Source organism: Ascaphus truei, chromosome 3, assembly GCF_040206685.1.
Source record: "Ascaphus truei isolate aAscTru1 chromosome 3, aAscTru1.hap1, whole genome shotgun sequence".
Classification (NCBI taxonomy): domain Eukaryota; kingdom Metazoa; phylum Chordata; class Amphibia; order Anura; family Ascaphidae; genus Ascaphus; species Ascaphus truei.
The window spans coordinates 349,008,690-349,031,571 of NC_134485.1; the positions used below are offsets into that span (position 1 = coordinate 349,008,690).

The 22,882-nt window shown below is 41.9% G+C and overlaps 1 long non-coding RNA gene and 1 other non-coding gene across 2 annotated transcripts; one reads left to right on the plus strand and one right to left on the minus strand.

The window, feature by feature from the left end:
- The first annotated feature begins 1,139 nt into the window (after nt 1-1,139).
- On the plus strand, nt 1,140-1,635 carry LOC142491136 (uncharacterized). Its single transcript, XR_012800300.1, has 3 exons — nt 1,140-1,259; nt 1,355-1,432; nt 1,537-1,635. It is a non-coding gene; the product is annotated as an uncharacterized LOC142491136 (long non-coding RNA).
- Nucleotides 1,636-8,212: 6,577 nt separating this feature from the next.
- On the minus strand, nt 8,213-8,296 carry TRNAL-UAA (transfer RNA leucine (anticodon UAA)). The gene has a single exon. It is a non-coding gene; the product is annotated as a tRNA-Leu (tRNA).
- Nucleotides 8,297-22,882: the final 14,586 nt, after the last annotated feature.

The window sequence follows — 22,882 nt, forward strand, 5'->3', positions numbered from 1 at the left end:
GGCTTTTGAAATACTTCTGTCTCTAGCCTCATTGATCGTGAGTGCCCTTACATCCAGTCTGTGCCTAGCAGTGCTCTCAATATAACGGCATGGTGAGTAAACATAATATTGATTGTATTGTTTTATTCATGTCTGTCTTTTTTTCAAAATAACAGATAACAGATAGGGTATTTATTTTTCTTAAAGTTTACACATGTGATAATGCCTAAGGCCGTAATATATTAGACCTAAAACTGTGATATAATATACCTAAACCCTGATATATTATTTTATAGAATGATAATTACTGTATTTTAATGGCATTGAATGTATTTTTATGTAAACTTTATGTAATATACAGGACCTTTTTTTTTATTAGCGTATATTGAGTGTATTGTTTTATTCATATATGTCTTTTCAAAGTAGCATTTAATGTTTTTCTAAAAAGTGGCCCCGTTGATAATATAGTACATACTGTAGAACCTAAGGCCATAATATATTAGACCTAAAAATGTGATATAATATACCTAAACCCTTGATATATTATTTTATAGACTGCTAATTACTGTATTTTAAGGGCATTGAATGTATTTTTATGTAAACTTTATGTAATATACAGGACCTTTTTTTTTATTAGCGTATATTGAGTGTATTGTTTTATTCATATATGTCTTTTCAAAGTAGCATTTAATGTTTTTCTAAAAAGTGGCCCCGTTGATAATATAGTACATACTGTAGAACCTAAGGCCATAATATATTAGACCTAAAAATGTGATATAATATACCTAAACCCTTGATATATTATTTTATAGACTGCTAATTACTGTATTTTAAGGGCATTGAATGTATTTTTATGTAAACTTTATGTAATATACAGGGCCTTTTTTTTATTAGCGTATATTGAGTGTATTGTTTTATTCATATATGTCTTTTCAAAGTAACATTTAATGTACTTTATTTTTCTAAAAAGGGGCAAGTGTATTGTTTTATTCATATATGTCTTTTCAAAGTAACATTTAATGTACTTTATTTTTCTAAAAAGGGGGCCCCCGTGATAATATAGTATCATCTATTTTATATCATGATATTTAGTGTATTTTAATAGCATTGATTGTTTTGTTTTTTGTCCGTTTTTTTTATCAGACTATATTGAAGGACTTTTAATGATAATATTTAAAGGCCTAGAATTGATTGTACTTTATAATACATGCAGGCTGACCGCTTCCAAACATATATTGCCGAAAATACACAGGGGAGTTCCACAGAGGCAGACCAAGAATGTAAGAATCAACAGAGACCGCTTAAGACAGCTCTTTTTTTTTATTTTTATTTCTTTATTATTATTTATTTATTTTTGTAATTTTCTTTCATGTAGTTTTGGCTGCTGCACTTCAAGCTGAGCGGTTGGCTAATGACGCTCTAGACTGTCGATTTGGAAAACAGGTTACCGATGGTGCGTATTTATATAAAAGCGGTTGCATATACTTTTTTTTTTTTTACTTTTAAAGTTACCTGTGTACATGAATAACCGCCTATGCGGTCTTTTATGCCGTACAGAACAAACCAAGGGGGGTACGGAAAACGGTGTACGATCTGTCAAACGTACGATCAAACAGCACAACCCTGATCCGTCCATAATGACAAATCAAAAACGGGGTGATTCTTACATTCTTGGTCTGCCTCTGTGGAACTCCCCTGTGTATTTTCGGCAATATATGTTTGGAAGCGGTCAGCCTGCATGTATTATAAAGTACAATCAATTCTAGGCCTTTAAATATTATCATTAAAAGTCCTTCAATATAGTCTGATAAAAAAACGGACAAAAAACAAAACAATCAATGCTATTAAAATACACTAAATATCATGATATAAAATAGATGATACTATATTATCACGGGGGCCCCCTTTTTAGAAAAATAAAGTACATTAAATGTTACTTTGAAAAGACATATATGAATAAAACAATACACTTGCCCCTTTTTAGAAAAATAAAGTACATTAAATGTTACTTTGAAAAGACATATATGAATAAAACAATACACTCAATATACGCTAATAAAAAAAAGGCCCTGTATATTACATAAAGTTTACATAAAAATACATTCAATGCCCTTAAAATACAGTAATTAGCAGTCTATAAAATAATATATCAAGGGTTTAGGTATATTATATCACATTTTTAGGTCTAATATATTATGGCCTTAGGTTCTACAGTATGTACTATATTATCAACGGGGCCACTTTTTAGAAAAACATTAAATGCTACTTTGAAAAGACATATATGAATAAAACAATACACTCAATATACGCTAATAAAAAAAAAGGTCCTGTATATTACATAAAGTTTACATAAAAATACATTCAATGCCCTTAAAATACAGTAATTAGCAGTCTATAAAATAATATATCAAGGGTTTAGGTATATTATATCACATTTTTAGGTCTAATATATTATGGCCTTAGGTTCTACAGTATGTACTATATTATCAACGGGGCCACTTTTTAGAAAAACATTAAATGCTACTTTGAAAAGACATATATGAATAAAACAATACACTCAATATACGCTAATAAAAAAAAAGGTCCTGTATATTACATAAAGTTTACATAAAAATACATTCAATGCCATTAAAATACAGTAATTATCATTCTATAAAATAATATATCAGGGTTTAGGTATATTATATCACAGTTTTAGGTCTAATATATTACGGCCTTAGGCATTATCACATGTGTAAACTTTAAGAAAAATAAATACCCTATCTGTTATCTGTTATTTTGAAAAAAAGACAGACATGAATAAAACAATACAATCAATATTATGTTTACTCACCATGCCGTTATATTGAGAGCACTGCTAGGCACAGACTGGATGTAAGGGCACTCACGATCAATGAGGCTAGAGACAGAAGTATTTCAAAAGCCCCCTCTTAAATAGTTTTTTCTTGAGGCTCTAACAATTCGTAGCTCCACCTTCAATGGCTAGTGGGGGTGTGAACAATCCTCTTGAGGCTGTCTTGTTCTTTGTTTAATAGCTTTAATTATTATAAGGTCTGTTCTTAACCCTTCTGATTTATTATATATATATTTATTTATTTTTTACTAACTTATCTATATTATCAAAGTGCTGCAAAAGACCATAAAAATAAAACAAAACAAGACATTGTTGGCAGTGTATAATATAATTAGTCTTTTATTAAACATTACACATCAGACACATGTTTTTTAAAAAATGGCCTTATATATTTTTATAACAGGCCACACATTTTTGTGTACAGTCAATGTGTACATATCGCCGCTTAAAATGGCTCATACGCTTTCTCACAAAATTAGCGACTATGCGGTAATTTTTTTTTAAATCATTAGTGAAACTTTTTAAGATCTCTTCAAATGTTAAACCTTTACACATGTGATGAATGAAAAAAATACAAAATTCACCGCAGACAGACGACAAAGTATCTTGCAACTGTGCGTTCTGAAACGTTATACGATTCACGTTCGTATTTAAAAACTGTAAAATTTCTTTAGGAAAGAGTTCACTTTTTGGTGATAATCCGTATGAGTCGAAAAAATGTCCAGAACCATCTGTATCAAAAAAAATCGCCAACCAGTGCTCACCAGGACCGTTATGAGGATGTGTATTTATGATGAAACATGTGGGTGCATTTGTCAGCGCGCGACGGGGTAATAAATCGCAGGGGTAAACTCCTTGAAACAATCCACGGGTGAATCGATCGGCGCTTAAAAACTGTGTTATTTGCACGGTATTCATTCTTTTTTTTTTTATTCAGAGAAAGTCATATAACACTTCTCTTCTCTGATTTATCTCAATAACGTTATCAAAAACGCCGTACACAATAATATTAACGGTTCTATCCAGAGCCCTTGAAAAGCGTATTTCAGCCCTCAGGTTTCCATTGCGAATTAGTGAGAAGTGACCACCGCGTTCCTGATCGGGTGACAAATCAAACGCAAATAGCGTGTACCCCTCAACATACTCTTCACGATTAATGAGAAATCCAGCGTCTGCATTTTGTTTACCGGCAATTTGTACCAGGGCCATGTATTCTCTAATAGAATTAGCATTCTCAAAGTCTGGTTGAAACGGTTTTGTCGGTATTTGTTCGCCGTCTAAATACAGCGCTGCAAAATTCACATGGTTGTGTTTGAAACAAAGGGGGTTTTTATCGTAAGCACCAGAAAAAGCGTCATTATCAACGAATCCTATAATGACCAGTTTGGGTAATTGACCCAAAAACAGGTTTTCTAGATTGCATACGCGACTTCCGACCGCGATGCTATAAATTTTCATCCCCACACGGTCGATAGTGTATTTTGCGTTGCCGCTTAAAAGCCCCTGCGCATGACCTATGCGCACTGCCGGCGCAATTTGCACCCTTTTGACGCGTTTAGAATTTGAATCTTAAACGGCTCAGCCTCAGCAGACATTAAACAAAATGTATCTTTATTTCTAGTGAGTTTAATTTTTAAGTCCAGACCGTTCAGTATAAGTTTCTCTTGAAAAAATATATCGCTATGTAGATGTCCCAGTAATTCTACGGCTTTACCACGTTCTGTCATTTGGGAACGCTTTGTAAAACCATGGTTATCACCACCCACTGTGCGGGTTTGGTGTTGCCCCGCTGTATCCTTGTAAAATAAACCGGTGGTAAACTGCGTGGATAATGCATCAGCGCAATAGTTCAGAATTGTTTCAATATACGCCCGATATGCGTACAGATTATTGGATTGCGATATGAGTCTGTCCCCCAAAGTTACATCTAACTGATTGAAAAGCGTTGCTATCGGATAATTGATTAGACTCACGCGTGCTCCATCAGCAATCGGTGTATTGTCCTGTTTGACGATTTTACACGTAATGTAAATCAAAGTATTATTGAGGTCGAAATAATGTTCCCCGTTGCCAGCGATATAAAACTCCAACGGTGCCGTTTCTGAAAGGGCGGCCAACGGTTGTATTTCCACATACAGACTTTTTTCTATGCTCGTCTGTGTAGGCTGTATTTCAAAGATATCCAGTTCAGATTTAGCGCATTCTATGGAGTTGGTGTGAATAAACGCCATGCTGAAATAACTTTTATTTATTTTTTTGTCTTGTCAAATGAATCAAAAGATGTCGTTTAAGTTCTGTCGCGAGGTTTTTTTCTTCTTTCTGACGTTGCGACTGTTCTTTTTGTTTTGATAACGGGTTGTGCTGGGTGGGAATGCAACGCTGCGCTTGCGTTTGCCTTTAGCACTGCTTCTACTGATGTACACGAGTCCTGATCCGTCTTGTGCTGCACCACCCATTTTATTCGTCACAGCGGTTGAAACACGACCCACAACGTCTCTAGCGATATTTAGTGCTGCATTTTTTACATGATGTTTTACAATATCAAAGCCGCGCCTGAATAAAGGCACCGCCCGTCTAAAGAGACTGCGGAAAACGCCTGCTAATCCACGGCCGTACATATAAGGGCTCCCATGAAAGCCCTGTAAGCCATTTCCCGCTTGTGCTCTATAGTACATACTGTAAACCTGTGGTTCTCCATAGTTTTTAACAGCCACCATGTTGCCGGACCCTCAATACAGAGAGCCTTTGCGCGGCCGAAAGTGCAGTTTTACAATGGCCTTCCCGTACTTGAATGAGACGTTCTTATTTTGGTCGTTCTTTATCTCGATTGTAATGCAATCGATGTGATATTTACTGACGGGTATGTAATCAGGCTTTATGTAGCGCTGCGTAATGATATCATTATTATTGCCGGTGATTTCAACAGTCCGCAGTAGGGGGACAAAACTGTGACCTACGCGTTGATGCATAATGATGTCGGTATAAACAAATATTGTATAAAAGCCGTTTTTTATATCTGCACATATTTTATCACATTTTTCAATTTTATCGATATTATTAGAATCCATGCCTAGAATGTTCATCATACGCTCTGAGGCTGTAAAGCGATGTGAACCCGGAACAGATACTGTTCTTTCAAAGTCGTCATATTTCAATTTCACTTTACTGATGGCCATCGCCTCGTTAATAGACCTAACCAATTCATTAATATCACTATAATACCCCGCTTTTACCATGAAGTTTGATTTAATGGCGTTTAGCGTTGATACATGTAATGTGCTGTCTGGCGCAGCATTCCGTAACGGCGGTCTTAGTTGTGTTACAGATACGTTACCGTCCACGTTTTCAAATGTATTCCAAGTATGCGGATACTGTATTTCTGTTAAAGCAACCTCCCATTCACCTTTTAAAATAATGGGCTTGGCTAGTTTTGTCGTATAATTAGAAATGTCATTTTGGGGGAACGTTTCGTATGACGCATTACTAGGCAGCGTTACATAAAAGGCAATATCCTCCATGATGACGTCTTTTTACAAACGAGTTAGTTGTGCTTTTTCTATCCAGCTGTTGAATTTTGTAGGGTATCCACACCATTTAACGTAGTAGACGATTTTACGCCTTACGCTTTTTTGTTTTAATATCTTCTCAATTCTGTAAACGCGATTTAAATTCTTTGGTATTTTTTGTATCTCTTCAGCGTAGAATGAGCCTTCTATGGCCTCACCAGCGCTATCTGTGATCTTATACAGAGGTTTTACGCCTTTCGTGCGTACATCAGCAATAATAAATATTTCATCTGTAAAGCACTGTTCATAACCCTTTGTAAAAACTCCTTTATATTTTGATATCCGAACGTGGTCTCCAATTTTTAAAAGTGGCTTAAGTTTCTTAGAACACACATGTGACCTATAAATAGTATTCCAAACGGTGAGAGAATTCGCTTGTGTTACATCCTCTGGCGCACACTTAATGGTGCTATGTGGCGTGTGGTTATAGCTGTATATTAAGTCTGATAACACATCGCTGTACCTGTGCGTATTATGTGCTGTGAAAAAACGCCACATTTTCGTTTTTAATGTCCTATTAAAGCGTTCAATAATGGCTGCCTTAACGGCGTTGCCGGCGATGAACCTGTTAACGCCATATTTTTGGAGCAGTAAATTAACATTCTTATTCAAGAATTCTTTACCCCCGTCAGTTTGTAACTTTTGAGGCACCCTTCCCTCTAAAAAAATCTCTTGTAACGCATTAGCGACGCTTAACCCTTTTTTATTTTGCAACAATTTTGCCCAGGCGTATTTTGACAAAATATCGATAACGGTCAGAATATAACGATTTCCGTCGTTACACTTGGCAAAATCAATCATTGATACGAGGTCGGCCTGCCACTGCGAATCGATATTGGACACTAAAATCATATTCCTTTTGAAATTTTTTCGCGCCGGTTTGTATAACGTATAGACATCTTGCTCTGAAAGATAATTTTTGACCATTGCGTTTGAAATACCGTATTTTTGTGCTGCATTATTTAAACTCTGTATGCCGCCAAAGGAACCAGGCGTTTTCGGCGTGTAATATATTTTTCGTAATTGCGCATCCGCTTTTTTTGAGCTTGTATGGCTATGCATTCTTTAATAGTATTTCATAAAACAATATAATGCTTCTATGGTGTTTTCAGCCTCTGTTTAAAACAATCTCCCGCAGTTCAAGTCTCTTCCAAGTCTTTTGAAATGCCTTATTTACCGCTGTTAATGAGGCTGTTCCCACGACACCTCTGCTCTCAGTTAACAACCATGGTGTTTGTCTAGCATCTTGTCATTATGCCCCCACACCATCTGCTAATGAGGTTATTGCTTCAATTGCTATGACACGCTTTTCAAAGACTTTTGAAATGACTTATTTACTTTTTTTACTATGGCCCCACAACATCTGCTAATGAGGTTATTGCATCAATTGCTATGAAACGCTTTTCAAAGACTTTTGAAATGCCTCACTTACTTTTTTACTTGTAAATACGAATTGTAATTATTGCCTGGTTGAAACTGTAAATAAGCTGTTTAATTTTTTTTTTTCCCTCTGTAAAATAAGACATTGTATTGCTGTCCCTCTATACTATGTATCGTACTAACTCAACGCCTCTAGATGATTTTAGTCTATTAAGGCCTTAACAGCCGTTTTACTTTTTTACTTGTAAATACGTCTTGTAATTATTTCCTGGTGAAAACTGTGTTATCTTTTAAAAAATAAAATAAGCAATTTTTGACTCATACAATTGTGCTTTTTAATTATATGTAACCCCCGACTGTTGCGGCTAATCCCTGTACCGTCTCTATACAAATAAAAAATATATACAAATAAAAAAAATATATAAAAATATTATGTCTGGGGTGGGATTCGAACCCACGTGGACATACATCCATTGGATCTTAAGTCCAACGCCTTAAACCACTCGGCCACCCTGACACTTGAGGGTTTAGCCTCTTAAAGCCGTATTCTGTCTGAATTTAAAAAAAAAATGCTACGCCCTCTTTTCAACGTAATTTGAACTTTTCTGACATGCTCACTGCGTTATTTCAGAATAAACATGTCCAGACGTGCCCCAGTATGAAAAAAAACATGTTCGGGCATGCCCCAAACGCCTATAAACATGCCCGGACATGCCCCGCGTATGTATACGCCCCCCCCAATCTACGTCAACCGTACGCACCAATCACAAAAAAGAATAAAAAAATGCACATCATAATAAAAAAATGGAGTCTGGGGGATGTCAACCGCGTTTTTTTGGCTTAGGAGGCGTCAACTGCGTTTTTTGGCGTAGGGGGCGTCAACCGCGTTTTTTTGGCGCAGGGGGCGGCAACCTAAAAATGCGCAGGGGGCGGGGCCGGATACGGATGGGGCGGGACCGGATACGGAAGGGGCGGGACATAGGGCGGGTTTAAGGCCAAAAGGGGGCGGGGCTTAGGGGAAAAGGGGGCGTGGTACCTGTCAAAAAAAGTTTGACATAATGTATGCCTCCCTACTACTTGCACACGTTGTTTTTATATTAATTATTATATATTTTGTTGGTTAGTAATAGATAGATATAATGATACAATTGTTATTTATATTCTAAGAAATAATTCACAGTAGGAATTATTAATATTGAAATGAAATCATACATTATGACTTAAATAAGTTAAATACAAAAGAACCTTTCTGGAACCCCTTTAAAGTTATATTAAAAGGTTTATTGTTTGTCCACTGTAAATATACACAACATGGAGGGAACAAAAACCTATAAAATCCAGCCCTTTATTACATGTAACACTGACTTTATGATTTACATGTTGATTGGTGGGTGCGATAAACGCAATGTGGGTCTGACTACTAGACCATTTTAACACTGTATAATGGAGCATATGAGATTGATATGGAAGAAAGATTTGATCCACCCAGTGTCTAAATCTTTTTGGTACATGCTCCTTAGGGCCTATAAGCAACTTAAAATGTATTGCGATTGAGCATGTTAAGTCACATATACGAGGGGCGGAGGGGGACCGAATCAATGCCCTATTCAAGAGAGGCGTTTTGGATTTTTTCAGTAGATACACTAATGCCCAAAGGACTCGATATAGAATGGAATTTGAAATATGTTTATAAAAAATATCTATGATACCCCAGGATCAACAGTAATCCTTAGTTTAATTGATTCATCTTGGCTTATAAAAAATATATTTTCACATTTTACAGTATCATTGTTGCACAACAATTGATACATACTATTCAATTTGTTTCTAAACATTGCTATACTCCATGAGCTACTTCATTTCATCTTGAGAAACAATATTTATTTTGTCAGATTTGCTTTTCCTTCTCAGCTTTTCTTTCAAATTTTACATGTAACACCCCTATTACCCCCTAAGGGAGATCTGATAGTACTGGTAGTGCTATGTTGGAATGGTGCTCACCTGTAGGCTCTCAGGAGGTCCGAGTCTCCGCTTTGGTATAGGAAGTAGACCAAGGATAGGTTTTCAGCTATCGTGCAGTGCCTCCATCCTACGGGGATCTACCATGGGCAGGGGTTTATCCCAACAGGACTGTCTCAGTAACCAGGCCAAAGACCAGGAACAGTATAACAGGGTTTATTACTGGACCAGCTCTTACAGTTCCTTCGCTATATTACTCCCATGCAAGAGAGGAACAATCCCCAGATGTTCACAGGACATATCCCTCACAGCTTTCTTCCCCTTGACTAGGCACCCGGGAGTTTGAGGCCCCTGGGCTTGTCCTTAACCTCCTACCCCCTGATGGGGCAGGCTTGAATCCAGCCTACTCCTTAAAGAGCAGGCTGCACTGGAGCTCACATAGAACAGACTAAATATTGAAGGATGCCATATTTTAAACCAGGGGTGGGTCCCAATCCTAAAATCTGGTAACTGGGCAGCAACACTCCTGTGAGCCCACTCTCCCCCCCCCCCCGGCTCATGCTCCAACGGTTTCCAGACTGTACCTGGAAACCCCAACAAATGAACTTTCTGGTGGGGAGACTCACATGCTGTAACGCTTGCGCGAGCCCACAAACAAGACCTGACCCCGGCACTGAGGTGGGAAGGATATGCCACACACCCACAGATGCGGAGCAAGCCCAGAAGGTTGGTTTGCAGCGTTGCTGGGTCTGGATATGAAGAAAGTGTTAATCCAATATTTGCCGGGGTCCGTGGGTTGGAGAGGTACACGTAGTTGAAGTCCGTAAGCCTGTTGTCTGGGGTTGGAGAGGTACTCGTAGTCGTTATCTGTAAGCAAGGGGTCAAGAGTCAGAGAGAATCCAAATGCAAAGCCAGGTCGGTACACGAGAGGTTAACTGCAGAGAACAAGACAAGACTGGGCTGGACAAGACAGGCACATGCAAAGGCTACACAAAGCTATGTTCAGCAATGAGACTGAGCACTGAGCAGGTTCTTATACAGGAAGTGACCAATGAGGCAGGAGGTGGAGCAGAGGTGTGACCCAAGCGGAGACAGGGATAGGCTGCAGGAAGAAAAGGGCTTACAGCAATCTTGACTCGCAGCTGGGGCTCGTTGCGCGACGTCACGCGTGCACGCCACGAGCAGCGGAGGTGCGGCGCGACGAGGAGGCGAAGCTAAGGTCCGTGACCTGGTAGAAGAGGAGCGGGTGCGCGCGAGCTCTCTAAACAGAGCGGGGGTACATACACAAGCGGGGGGCGGATCTAAGGCAGCGGCCGCTGCAATACTGGTATGTAGAGAGGAGGAACCGCGCCGCAAGGGACAAGATCCCCGAATCCTCACAGTACCCCCCCTTGAGGATCGAACTCCGGACGATCCATAAATGGCTTGTCTGGATACCTGGCTTGGAACCGTCTGAGCAAGCCGGGAGCGTGGATCTGGTCACTGGAGACCCAAGAACGTTCTTCAGGACCGGAACCCTTCCAGTGCACAAGGAACTGCACTTTTCCTCTGGAAATTCTAGAAACCACGATCGACTTTATCTCAAATTCTTCCTGACCATGGACCAACACGGGAGTAGGAGGCAGAGGAACAACATCAGGCTAACGAGTACTCTGTTAGACAGGTTTCAAAAGAGAAATGTGAAATACCGATGGTATCTTCATAGATGGAGGCAAATCAAGGCGGTACGCTACAGGATTAATCTGTTCCAGGATCTTGAAGGGTCCCAGGAATCTGGGAGCCAATTTTAAGGTAGGAGGCTTGAACCTGGGCGCCTTTAGACGATGTCGATCCGCCTGGATCTTTTGTCTCTGAATGGATTCTTGAAGAGTTTTCTGGATCCTACTCCAAGAGTCTTGAAGAACGTTGACTCTAGCATCAGCGGCTGGAACTCCAGCAATGTTAGAAGAGAAAGGAAGAGAATTAGGGTGATAGCTATAATTGATGAAAAAGGGTGACTCTTGGGTGGGCTCATTTCTGAGAGAATTATGTGCAAACTCAGCCCAAGGTCAGCACAATTGTCTTGAGTCTCAGAAACAAAACATCTAAGATACTGTTCTAATGATTGGTTTACCCTTTCTGTCTGTCCATTCGTTTGCGGGTGGTACCCAGAAGAAAAAATAAGTGAAATATTGAGTCTTTGAGAAAACGCAAGCCAAAATTTTGACACAAATTGTGATCCCCGGTTGGATGCGATATAAACGGGAACCCCATGTATACGAAAAATCTCCTTGATATAGACCTCAGCAAGAGTAGCAGAATTGGGAAGGCCCTTGAGGGGTATGAAATGGGCCTGCTTCGAAAAACGATCCACGATGACAAGGATGGTATTCATACCTTTTGAAATAGGTAGCTCCACTATTAAATCCATTGATAAGTGGAACTAGGGGCATTCCGGAATGGGAAGCGGATGTAGCAGTCCAGCAGGCTTTTGTCGACCGGACTTATTCCTTATTCTGAGCACAGACTGAACAGGATGAAACGAATTCCTTAATGTCGCTCAACATCTCGGGCCACCAGAAGGTACGTCTGATTAAGTCGGTGGTTCTTCGGATCCCAGGGTGACCGGCTGATTTGGAAGCATGACCCCACTCGAGAATCTTTTGACGGAATTTGGTTGCCGCATAAAGACAGCCCTCAGGAACCTTCAGTCCTTCAGGCACCTGCGTCTATGTTTCCAGAATCTTGTCCAAGATGTCGAAAGAGTTAGCAGCAAGGATGAGTTTAGAAGGGAGAATGGTTTCGGGAACTTTGTCTGACTTGTCCTCGGAAAGGAATTGATGAGACAATGCATCGGCCTTTAAGTTATTAGTATGAGGAATATAAGAAATTACATAATTAAATCTTGAGAAGAATAAGGCCCAGCGAGCTTGATGGGAACCAATGCGTCAAGCGCCCTCAATGTATAATAAATTCTTGTGATCGGTAAGAATAAGAATAGGTTTTTCGGTACCTTCGAGCAGATGTCGCCATTCTTGGAGTGCCATCTTAATTGCTAAAAGTTCTCTATTGCCAACGTCATAGTTGATCTCCGCAGAAGAAATCTTTTTGGAGAAATACCCGCATGGATGTAGGTGATCTTAGGGAGAACGTCTTTGAGAGAGCGCAGTCCCTGCTGCAACGTCTGAGGCATCGATCTCCAATGTGAAAGGAAGAGACAGGTCGGGGTGATGCAGAATAGGGGCGGACGTGAAGGCTTTCTTCAGGGATTCAAAAGCCGAACAGGCCTCTGGAGACCAAGAGGAAGGATCGGCACTTTCTTGGTCAGGGTGGTAATAGGAGCCACAACAGTGGAGAATCCATGGATACATTTACGATAATAGTTGGCGAAGCCAAGAAATCGCTGGATGGCTTTAAGCGACGTAGGTTGGGGCCAATCCAATACTGCTTTTATTTCTCAGGGTCCATCGCGAATCCTTTCTTGGAGATTATATAGCCCAGGAAGGAAGTAGAACTTTGATGAAACATACATTTCTCCATCTTGGCATAAAGATGATTCTGACGAAGACGAGAGAGTACCAGTTTGGTATGCTGAATATGTTCCTGCAGGGATTTAGAAAAAATGAGAATATCGTCAAGATACACAATGACAAACAAATTGAGAACATCACAAAAAATCTCACTGACAAATTCTTGAAAGACCGCAGGACCATTACAGAGTCCAAATGGCATTACTAGATACTCATAATGGCCATCGCGGGTGTTAAAGGCTGTTTTCCATTCGTCTCCTTCCTTGATGCGTATAAGGTTGTAAGCACCGCAGAGGTCAAGTTTGTAGAAAATGGATGCACCTTGTAAGCGGTCGAACAGTTCTGAGATGAGTGCTAAGGGATACCGGTTCTTCTGGGTGATCTTATTTAAACCTCTATAATCAATGCAGGGGCGGAGAGACCCATCTTTCTTTTTCACAAAGAAGAAGCCTTCCCCAGCAGGTGAGGTGGAGTTTCTTATAAATCCCTTCTTTAAGTTCTCTTGTATTTACTCTGACATAGCACGGGATTCTGGAATGGACAAGGGATAGGATCTGCCTTTTGGGAGAATAGCACCAGGGATGAGATCAATGGGACAATCGAAGGGACGATGCGGGGGAAGGACTTCAGAGCTAACTTTATCGAAGACGTCAACAAATGCAATATAAGCCTCGGGGAGTGGACTCTTAACAGTTGTCACGGTTGTGCTCGCCACAAACCGGGGCCAGACCGCGTGGCTGAGGCTGGGTTATGAAATCGCCGACCTTAGACCGGTCCAGATTGAGTAGTTTGTAGTTGTACATAGCAGGGTCGGGACTGGAGAGAGCAGCATAGTCAGTGGACGAGCCAGGGTCAGGATAGGAGACATCAGGGTGAACGTTATCCAAACGAAGTTTTGGTAACAGGAAGTCAGCCTAGTAGCTGCAGGGCGGGAGTGGGTTCTGCGTGTGCGGCGACCATGGCCCATGGTACCGGTCTCCGGAAGAGGTAGGCAGACCGGAGTGGGCACACCGCCAGACAGCACTGGTAAACCAATGCTTCAACGCAGGAGTCCAGAACGAGCCTGTGTAAGGAGAGAGCTACAGATCTCAGGACTAGTAGACCGGCCTCTGCTAAGGGAAGGGCAGCAGGCCTCAGGAAACAGGGAGCTGAAGTAAACGCTGGAGATCCTCCGCTTCAGCACAGGAACCAGGACACAGCCTCTGCAATGAAGAGGGAGCAGCAGGACCCAGGAACCAGTAGGCAGGCCTCTGCTAAGGGAAGGGCAGCAGGCCTCAGGAAACAGGGAGCTGAAGTAAACGCTGGAGATCCTCCGCTTCAGCACAGGAACCAGGACACGGCCTCTGCAATGGAGAGAGAGCAGCAGGCCCCAAGAACCAGGAACTAGGAACAGGAACTAGGAACAAGGAATATGAACATGAACATGGAAACAGCAACAAGGCAGCCAAACAGGTGTCTGTGGCAAACACAGTGAACATCCAAGAAGGATAATGCTCAGCAGAGAAGGATTGTGGGAATGCAGTACTTAAAGGCCAGCGGGCCAATCCCCGGACGAGGGTGTGAGGGCACTGCTCCAATGAGTGAGTACAAGGCTAGGTTGCAGTGATAGCCCACACAGCTGCTGTTGATTGCAAAGAGGGAATTGGTGAGAACAACAGCACCCTGCAAGGCCACGAGAAAAGCCAGGAGTGGATTCCTGACAACAGTATCAGCAGTTTTTAAACCGGCAAGAGAAAGAGGAGGGGGAGCACAAGGAATATGAGATGCACCAGGCCATCGTATAGGCAGTTTATCTGTCCAGTCAACTACAGGATTTTGCAATTGTAACCAAGGAAGACCCAAGATTACCTGCACCGATGGTGAATGAATGACATCCAACGAGATTTGTTACTTGTGTCCATCTTTGGTAGAAAGAGTGAATATCACTGTCTCCAGGCAGATGAAGGCAGGTTGAAGTGGACGGCCATCTATTGCTTCGAGTCCTATGGGAATGGACTTCCTAAGCAGTGGAATCCGGTGTTTTATATCAAAATTCTGATCCACGAAGTTTCCTCCAGACCCAGAGTTTACAAAGGCAAGTGCAGAAGTATGAAAGTCCGTACCCTCCATTATGATAGGCAGAAGGATCCTTTTTGGCATATTTTCCTTGCAAGGAGGACAAAAAGATATGGTACCCAAAGAAATTCCATCATTCCTTATAGGCCACTGGTGTTCTCCCGGACGCGTAGGACAGCGGTATGCCAAATGACCGGCTAGGCCACAATAAAGACATAGCCCCGCGCTGCTTTTCTGTACAGGACAACTGGTGAGTTCCCAGCTGCATGGGGTCACGTGCTTCAGGAACTGGAACAAAAGAAGGAGAGAGACTAGGAGAGAGAGAGATACTGGTATGTAGAGAGGAGGAACCGCGCCACAAGGGACGCGATCCCCGAATCCTCACACATGCTGGCACATGTGAGAGGAATTTAACCCCAACACTGCCTGCTCCTACCAGGACGTATTATGTCAGGGCCAGAAAACACATAGCCAGGGGCACTGGGCTACATATATTTACTCGTATCCCATTCAGTGACATTTTCACTATTAAATAACAGTCAAAACTTAGATCTATGGGTCACACATACATTTGTTAGGATTTTGGACTCAACAGGAGTGTTTTTTTCATAGTGATTACCATGCTCTATCATAATGATTTTTCTATGTTAGTTAGACATGATGGCCTGCTAAGGCGATTAGAGCTGTTCAATCTCATAGTGCTATATAAACATTTATAAGATTATGTTTTAATGCTCACACTTTTTTTAGGATATACCCATGGTTTTATAATTGGCAATTGTGACATTTTTAGATTATTATCAATGGGACTGGCTTTCTCTCTATATACCTCCTGAAGATATAGAATTCTCATCGATGTCTACTCAAAGGGGCCTATTCTAAAAGCTTTGATAAGCCTCTTATCGAGGCCTTTTCGGACAAAATGCCTTCTGCAAATTCAGTAAGCCTCAATAAATGGGTGTAAAGGCATGAATCGCCAATTTTTTCTGCCGTCCAAAACACATTGCCGGGTGAGCGGTGATAAACAACTTATCGGCAGGTTTTGAAACTCATGAAATTCTAATAGCCTTAATTAGTTTATCGAGGCAAATCGTGGATATAGAATGGCGAGTTTCTCCATGAATCCTCACGCCAGGAAAAGTTGGCGTGAGGCTGGGGAGAATCTGCTGAGAAGGCAAAAAAAAGAGAGAACAGAAAAAAATATACTTTTTCCTGCAGCGGATTGATGTCGGGAGTCACCGGAGCTGATACCCATTAATATCAGCACCGGAGGCACCCAGCACGAATACCATGCAATAAAAATACATTTACAGGCAAATTCATTACCATAGCGGCTAATCGCTAAGGCAACAAAGGGGTTAACTACCAGTGCCATGTTTATTGTGGGTAGCGGGGGTGGGTGAAGGTGGTATTTGGCCCTTGGTGGGTATTTAGGCCTTGCAGGGGGTTGCGGGTGGAGTTAACCCCTTAATTACCTTTGCGGTTAATACTGCTAAGGCAATGAAGGGGTTAAACCCACCCCCCTCCCCCCCCGTTACCCACCCGGTAGGTATAAACACCCACCAAGGCCAAATACCACCTTCACCCATCTTCGCTACCCACAATAAACATAAAAAAACACAACACTAATACCCGCATCCTCTACTCCCAACATCCCTGTCACGGTAGCTAGTGATAGGTTATAATAATACACACCAAAATATCTGGGTTGAATTGAACACGACTTAGATATAATAAATATAGTTTATTCCTTAAAGAAGGTGAACACACAAGATATACAAATAACAGGCAAAATATAGACACTTACTTAACGGTTGGACAAGAAAGCAATCAGGATACAGGATTGGCAATTCCTTCCACAATACAGGTTCAGATGAAGCCATCACAAAAAGACACGAAGACAACTGAGTATAGGATTGACACTGGTTTATATGTAATTCCAGTCCTATACCTTATCATTGAGTGTAGGTCATTGTAGAACAATTACCTGCACCCAATCTCTCCTTGCCACCTCACCTGAGGGGCACCGTAATACCTGCCCACAGGGTGGGTATTATTCTAATCAGGGGCTATTTCCCTAGCCCCCCGCCCACAAGCTTGGTGTCTTAAAGTCTGGCTTGGCCAGGAACCCCTTTGTCCCAAGGTGTGAATTACCACACTTAACATCAAGTACCCATGTCCTGCTTTCCATTGTGCTCGCATACACAAGCAGGGTAGGGGAGTCTTTGATCAGGGGTTTATGATAGACCACTTGTCTGCCATCCTGAGCATTACCATACCATATGGGCTCTTAGTTTTTATACCAGACCCAAAACACAATTCACTCTTTAATATCTTCACATATTAAAATAATCATGCCGGAACTGACTCTCCATGGTGGCCAAGTTTCAGCTCTCTGCGACCCCCATAACCGGAGATACAAAAAATAAGTTATAATCTCTAATTACTTAATGCAGGATTCTCCGCTCTAACAATAAATCTCGGTTTCTCACTCTCCCATTGAAATCAACGGGCTCCGCCGCTATAGGCTTTCAATGGAGCAACTCCGCCGTTGAAGTCAATGGGTTCCGCCGCTATAGTCTTTCAATGGGGTAACTCCGCCATTGAAGTCTATGGGCTCCGCCGCTATAGACTTTCAATGGAGCAACTCCGCCATTGAAGTCTATAGGAAAACCACAATTCCTTACATTTGCCCATACTCCATCTGGTTGTTTGGAGAGGGCTGGAAATGGCCATGCAGTCATGCCGGAACAGTGAATACATGCAACTCAAATCCCAGCCCTCTGGTTCTCAAAGAACCGGAGGTATGGGCTTACACATTTTACACTTTTGGACTTAGTCGTTTTAAAGCCACGCGGCTTTCTCCCATTGGAATCAATGGCCGGCGCCGCCATATGGAATGCATGGGCCGGCGCCACCATGGGACACAATGGGACGACCCCCGTTGGTGAGCGCGACCCTTTACGGGGGTCCCTTATTCTCAGACCCGATGGTGGTCGTGTGTGGGGGTTCCTAGGGTCTAGGGGCAAAAAAAACTTTATTTCTGGGTGCCCTAGAACCTAAGTTTCCCACGTCAATTGTAGTTGAACTTGAACTCAGTGTGATCAAAGCTCTCTGCGTTTTGGATGGCTGCCAACCCGTTTCTGGAGGTCGGGGTCAAGGAATCCCCATTGAAATGGATGGCTCCATTGACTTACAATGGGTTACCGCCGCTCCTCCTCTCGGGCGCCACCTGCAGGTCTTCAACCGAAACAGGCCCAAATCGCTGGAATCTCCATAAGGTTGCATTTGGCTGCAATGGCGACTTATGGAGAGCTGCAAAATGGAGCCTGAAAAGGCGGGAAAAGGGAACAAAGGGCTATAAACACTGAACTAACATTAACCCCATTCCCTCCCGCATTAATCCCAGTGTATGTGTTGGTGCAAACACTGGAATGGGAACAATACACATTTACAGGGGAACATACATTTGGTTGCTGAAGCAGGGGAAAAACACATTGCTGGACCGCAGTCCAGTTAACTCCTTACTTCCCAAGTGAGAGCAGGGGGTGGCCAAATGGGGTGTAACCCCTTTAATACTGGACCAAACCCCCTCTCCCATGACAATCCCCCCTAACACATACAGTATGGTAATGAGCAAAATGACTATTATCAATCTAATGGCCCCTAAACCCTTAATCACCTTATCGATTAATAATCACTATAGTAATTAAGAGGTTAACCCACCCTCCCCCGCTACCCACCCGGGAGGCCTAACCACACACCCAAGGGCCACTATACCCACCCTCTACCCATTGATTGACACAGTGGTACATCATACCCATATAATATAGGCATGATAAGCCACAATAGCAGTCGATTTTTTGTGTCTCTTTTTCAATACAAAGAATTTGTAATCAACTTACCTGTGTGCGGTCCCTTGATGTCGTGCTTCAACCAGTATTGTATGGTTTATATATATATATATATATATATATATATATATATATATATATTTATATATATATATATATATATATATATATATATATATGAACAAAGAGGGGAAAAAAAGAGAAAAAGCGCCCGATCCATGTGTAAAATCCAAATACAAAGTTTTAATAAGGAATGACAAGACAAATGCATACTCACAATTTGTCAATGCATTAAAAGCATTGTATGGGTTAACCCATGCGCCAACATGTATCTGCTCGCCGCCCATTTGTTTCATGACATCAGTCTTCACTGCTACCGGTGCACCACCAAGAATCGTCCCTCCGGCAATTCAGACCGACAGGCTATGGTTCCAATCACGTCAGTAGATTAGTCCGTGCGGTTCAGGAAAAGTCTTGTGGTTAGCCTAGCACAGTATAGTTGGTAGTATATAGAGGAGCATGCAGACAGTTTACCACTCACTCTTTGACAAGTCCCTTGTGGGATGAAACGTGTCAGAGGTTTCTAGTATCGTGATGTTTGTCCATTTTTTCAATAAATAGCCGTTTTTGTTAGTGCTGCGTTTTTGTCTTACCTACTCACCTCAGTGCACCGCTCCTTCTGTTTGCTAATGCTGAACAGGACCTGACCATGCCCTAATCGCAGTTTCCCCAAACCCCAAATCCCAATAAATTGAAGGGATTAACTCATCGGGGGTCTCTGTTTCTGTTTAACCCCTTTATTACCTTAGTGGTTAGCAACTTTGATTTTAGTTTATTTTTATTTTTATTAAATAGTATTGAAGCAAGGGGTTTCTGTAGCAGAACTTCATTAATTTCAGGTCCGGGGACCCATTGCTTCCCAAGTAGGGGTGCCGGAATCTCTTGCAAGTTTAAAAGTTCCGGTCACAAGGGCTGTGATGTGGGAGATTGAAACTTGCAGGAATTAAGGCACCTTATACGGAAGCCTTTACCTCTGGAATCAGGGGTCCCTGGACCTGAAATGAATGCAGTTCAGCTCCAGGGACCCTGCTTCAATCCAATGTACTAGAAATAATTAAAAAAAAAAAAAGCACAATCTGCTGTAAAAGATGAGTGGGGAGACACAGAGAGAGGTACCTCTTCTCTCTACTCTCTCTGCTCAGCTCTTACAGGCTGGTGGAGGAAGTCAGAAGTAGGGACCCCCGCTGCCTTAATCCTTCTGGGAAATTCCCTCTGCACTGGGCCATGATCGCGCTTGCCCGGGAACACGGTCGCATTTGGGCTGTGGCCCGCTTGCTCCAAGTGATGTGTGAGGGAAACTTGTATCACTCCACATCTATATGTCTATATATATGACAGCCCTAAAAGAATTTAGGGATCTGGACCAGATCATCATCAGGCCGGCTGACAAAGGGGGAGGAATTGTGGTCCAAGAGACATATACATTCAGGAAGCAACTAGATTGCTTCAAGATACTGTCTCATAAGTAAAATTACCAAAAGATCCCACTTATGATTTCCAAATGTCATTTCGTAAACATCTTGGAGAAGCTAAGGAATTGAGAGCCATCACTACAGCTGAGTATAAGTTCCTTTATTTAGAGCATCCGAGGATCCCCTCCTTCTACCACCTCACAAAGGTACACAAATGCCTTTCATATCCTCCAGGTAGGCCCATTGTGTAGGGGGGGAGTCAATGACATCCAGCATGTCCAAATATATGGACCATTTTTTGCTGCCAATTCCATCTGTGTCAGGAGTCGGTGCCTACATTGTAAACACCTGGTTGCGTCAGATTCTTTTGTGTCCTTTCTGTCCAGTTCCTCATACAAAGTCAAGGGTCTGATTTAGAAGGGGGAAATATGGAGCACTGCAAAAATTGGAAGAGGGCTGGAGGAAGGTATAAAAAAGGAAACTATTTATTAGGCATATTTGCCAAAAAACATACAAGACAGGGGTCCTCTAATGCGTTTCTCTCCGCAAAGGAGCTTTATCAACGAGTGACCATTGCTAAACATGTTGTGTCTTTAATGGCTGTCTCTCCATGTTGAAAAAACGCTCCCACTTGTACACACCTGACTCACTAATGAACCAGATCCAATGCACAGTGGGGGAGGAGATGTTTAATGCTCTACTTTACAAACCACACACCAAAAAGATTGATCGGCGCTCCCACACTAATCATATAAGTAAATCAAAGTGGATAATAAAAAATAAAATATACGTGATAGATATTCGGATGACAACCAGTATTGCCCCTCACCCCGCAGTTATCTACACTATTAAGTTCATACTGATCTAGCAGTCTGCCCCACCCCACATCTACTTGGCTGACATATGCTCTACTTTACAAACCACCGGATTACTCAAGGTTCCTTGGTTTCTTGATCATTACAGGACTTTGTTGTTACATACATTTGAGTGGCTTCATGCATTGATTATGTTCACAAACGTTTTTGTAGCACCACTGGGGACAAGTGTCTCATTTTTTCTCTTCAAGGGTCTGATTGACTGTCTGTCTACATATGTTGTCTACATGATATCCTGCTTATGTGGGCCACAATATGTGGGCCGTACAATTCGCCCCCTCAGCACTAGGTTTCTCGAACAACGGCACAACTTTATTCGTAGTAACATTGCACATAGTCTATCTAGACATTTCATGAGCAAACATTATAAGTATCCAGCCTCACTCACCATTATTGGACTTGAGCATGTCCCCCCATCCCTTCTAGGGGGTGATAGGTTCAGGCGTTTGTGCGCATATATATATGTATGTATCTGTGCGGGCTCACACAGATTACGCCCTTTCTCCATCACATGGTGCTGGGGTGATTCAGCAGAAGTTAAGCCCCTCCACCTTTCTGTCTGGATACATTGAAGTCATGCTAGACTTTAAAGACAGGGGGGACGCTTCTGGAAGATCAGATCCCAGAAAGGGGTGAAGAGGAGGGATGTCAATGTGTATAGTTTTTTTAAGCATCTATGTACTGAGTATCTGAACACTTGCCTTTGAAAATCTGGGGCAATCGCCAGTAATGCTGTAACATTTCTGTAGACAGACTAATGGCCCATCAGATTAACACAGCGGGGGTCCCTGGCAGTCCCATTCAAACTGAATGAGATTGCCAGGGACCCCCGCTGTGTTAATCCGATGGGCCATTAGTCTGTTTGCAGAAATGTCACAGGAATGTTGCAGCATTACTTGGAGATTGCCCCAGATTTTCAAAGGCAAGTGTTCGGATACTCTTTGCTGCATCTGTATAGGATAGGTTTCCTTTTATTGTTTTCCGTTAGGGAAAGCACCCTGTTTAGCTAGATTCCCACCAAGACGCTCTAGCATTACTCCCAAGATATCCAGAGAGACAAAATATGCCCAGGGATGGCTATCCGAGCCATAGCCCCTAAGCATTGTTGGATTCACCCCACCAGTGGGTCCTTCACTGGCTCTCACCCAGAAGGTCACGTAGTTGCAGCATCCCTGAACAGGTGGTTTGATCACAGAAGGAGTACAGTAGTTCAAGGCCTGCTAGGAGCACCATGGATATGAAGGAATATCAGCAGTATAGAGCAGAGGGATTCTATAGACAGACTGGTTAATACAAAGCACCAGCACCTTAATAGAGGGCAGCTAGGGAAGACATGCAAACAGCATAGGCAAAAGACACATTATTGGAAATACAAGATG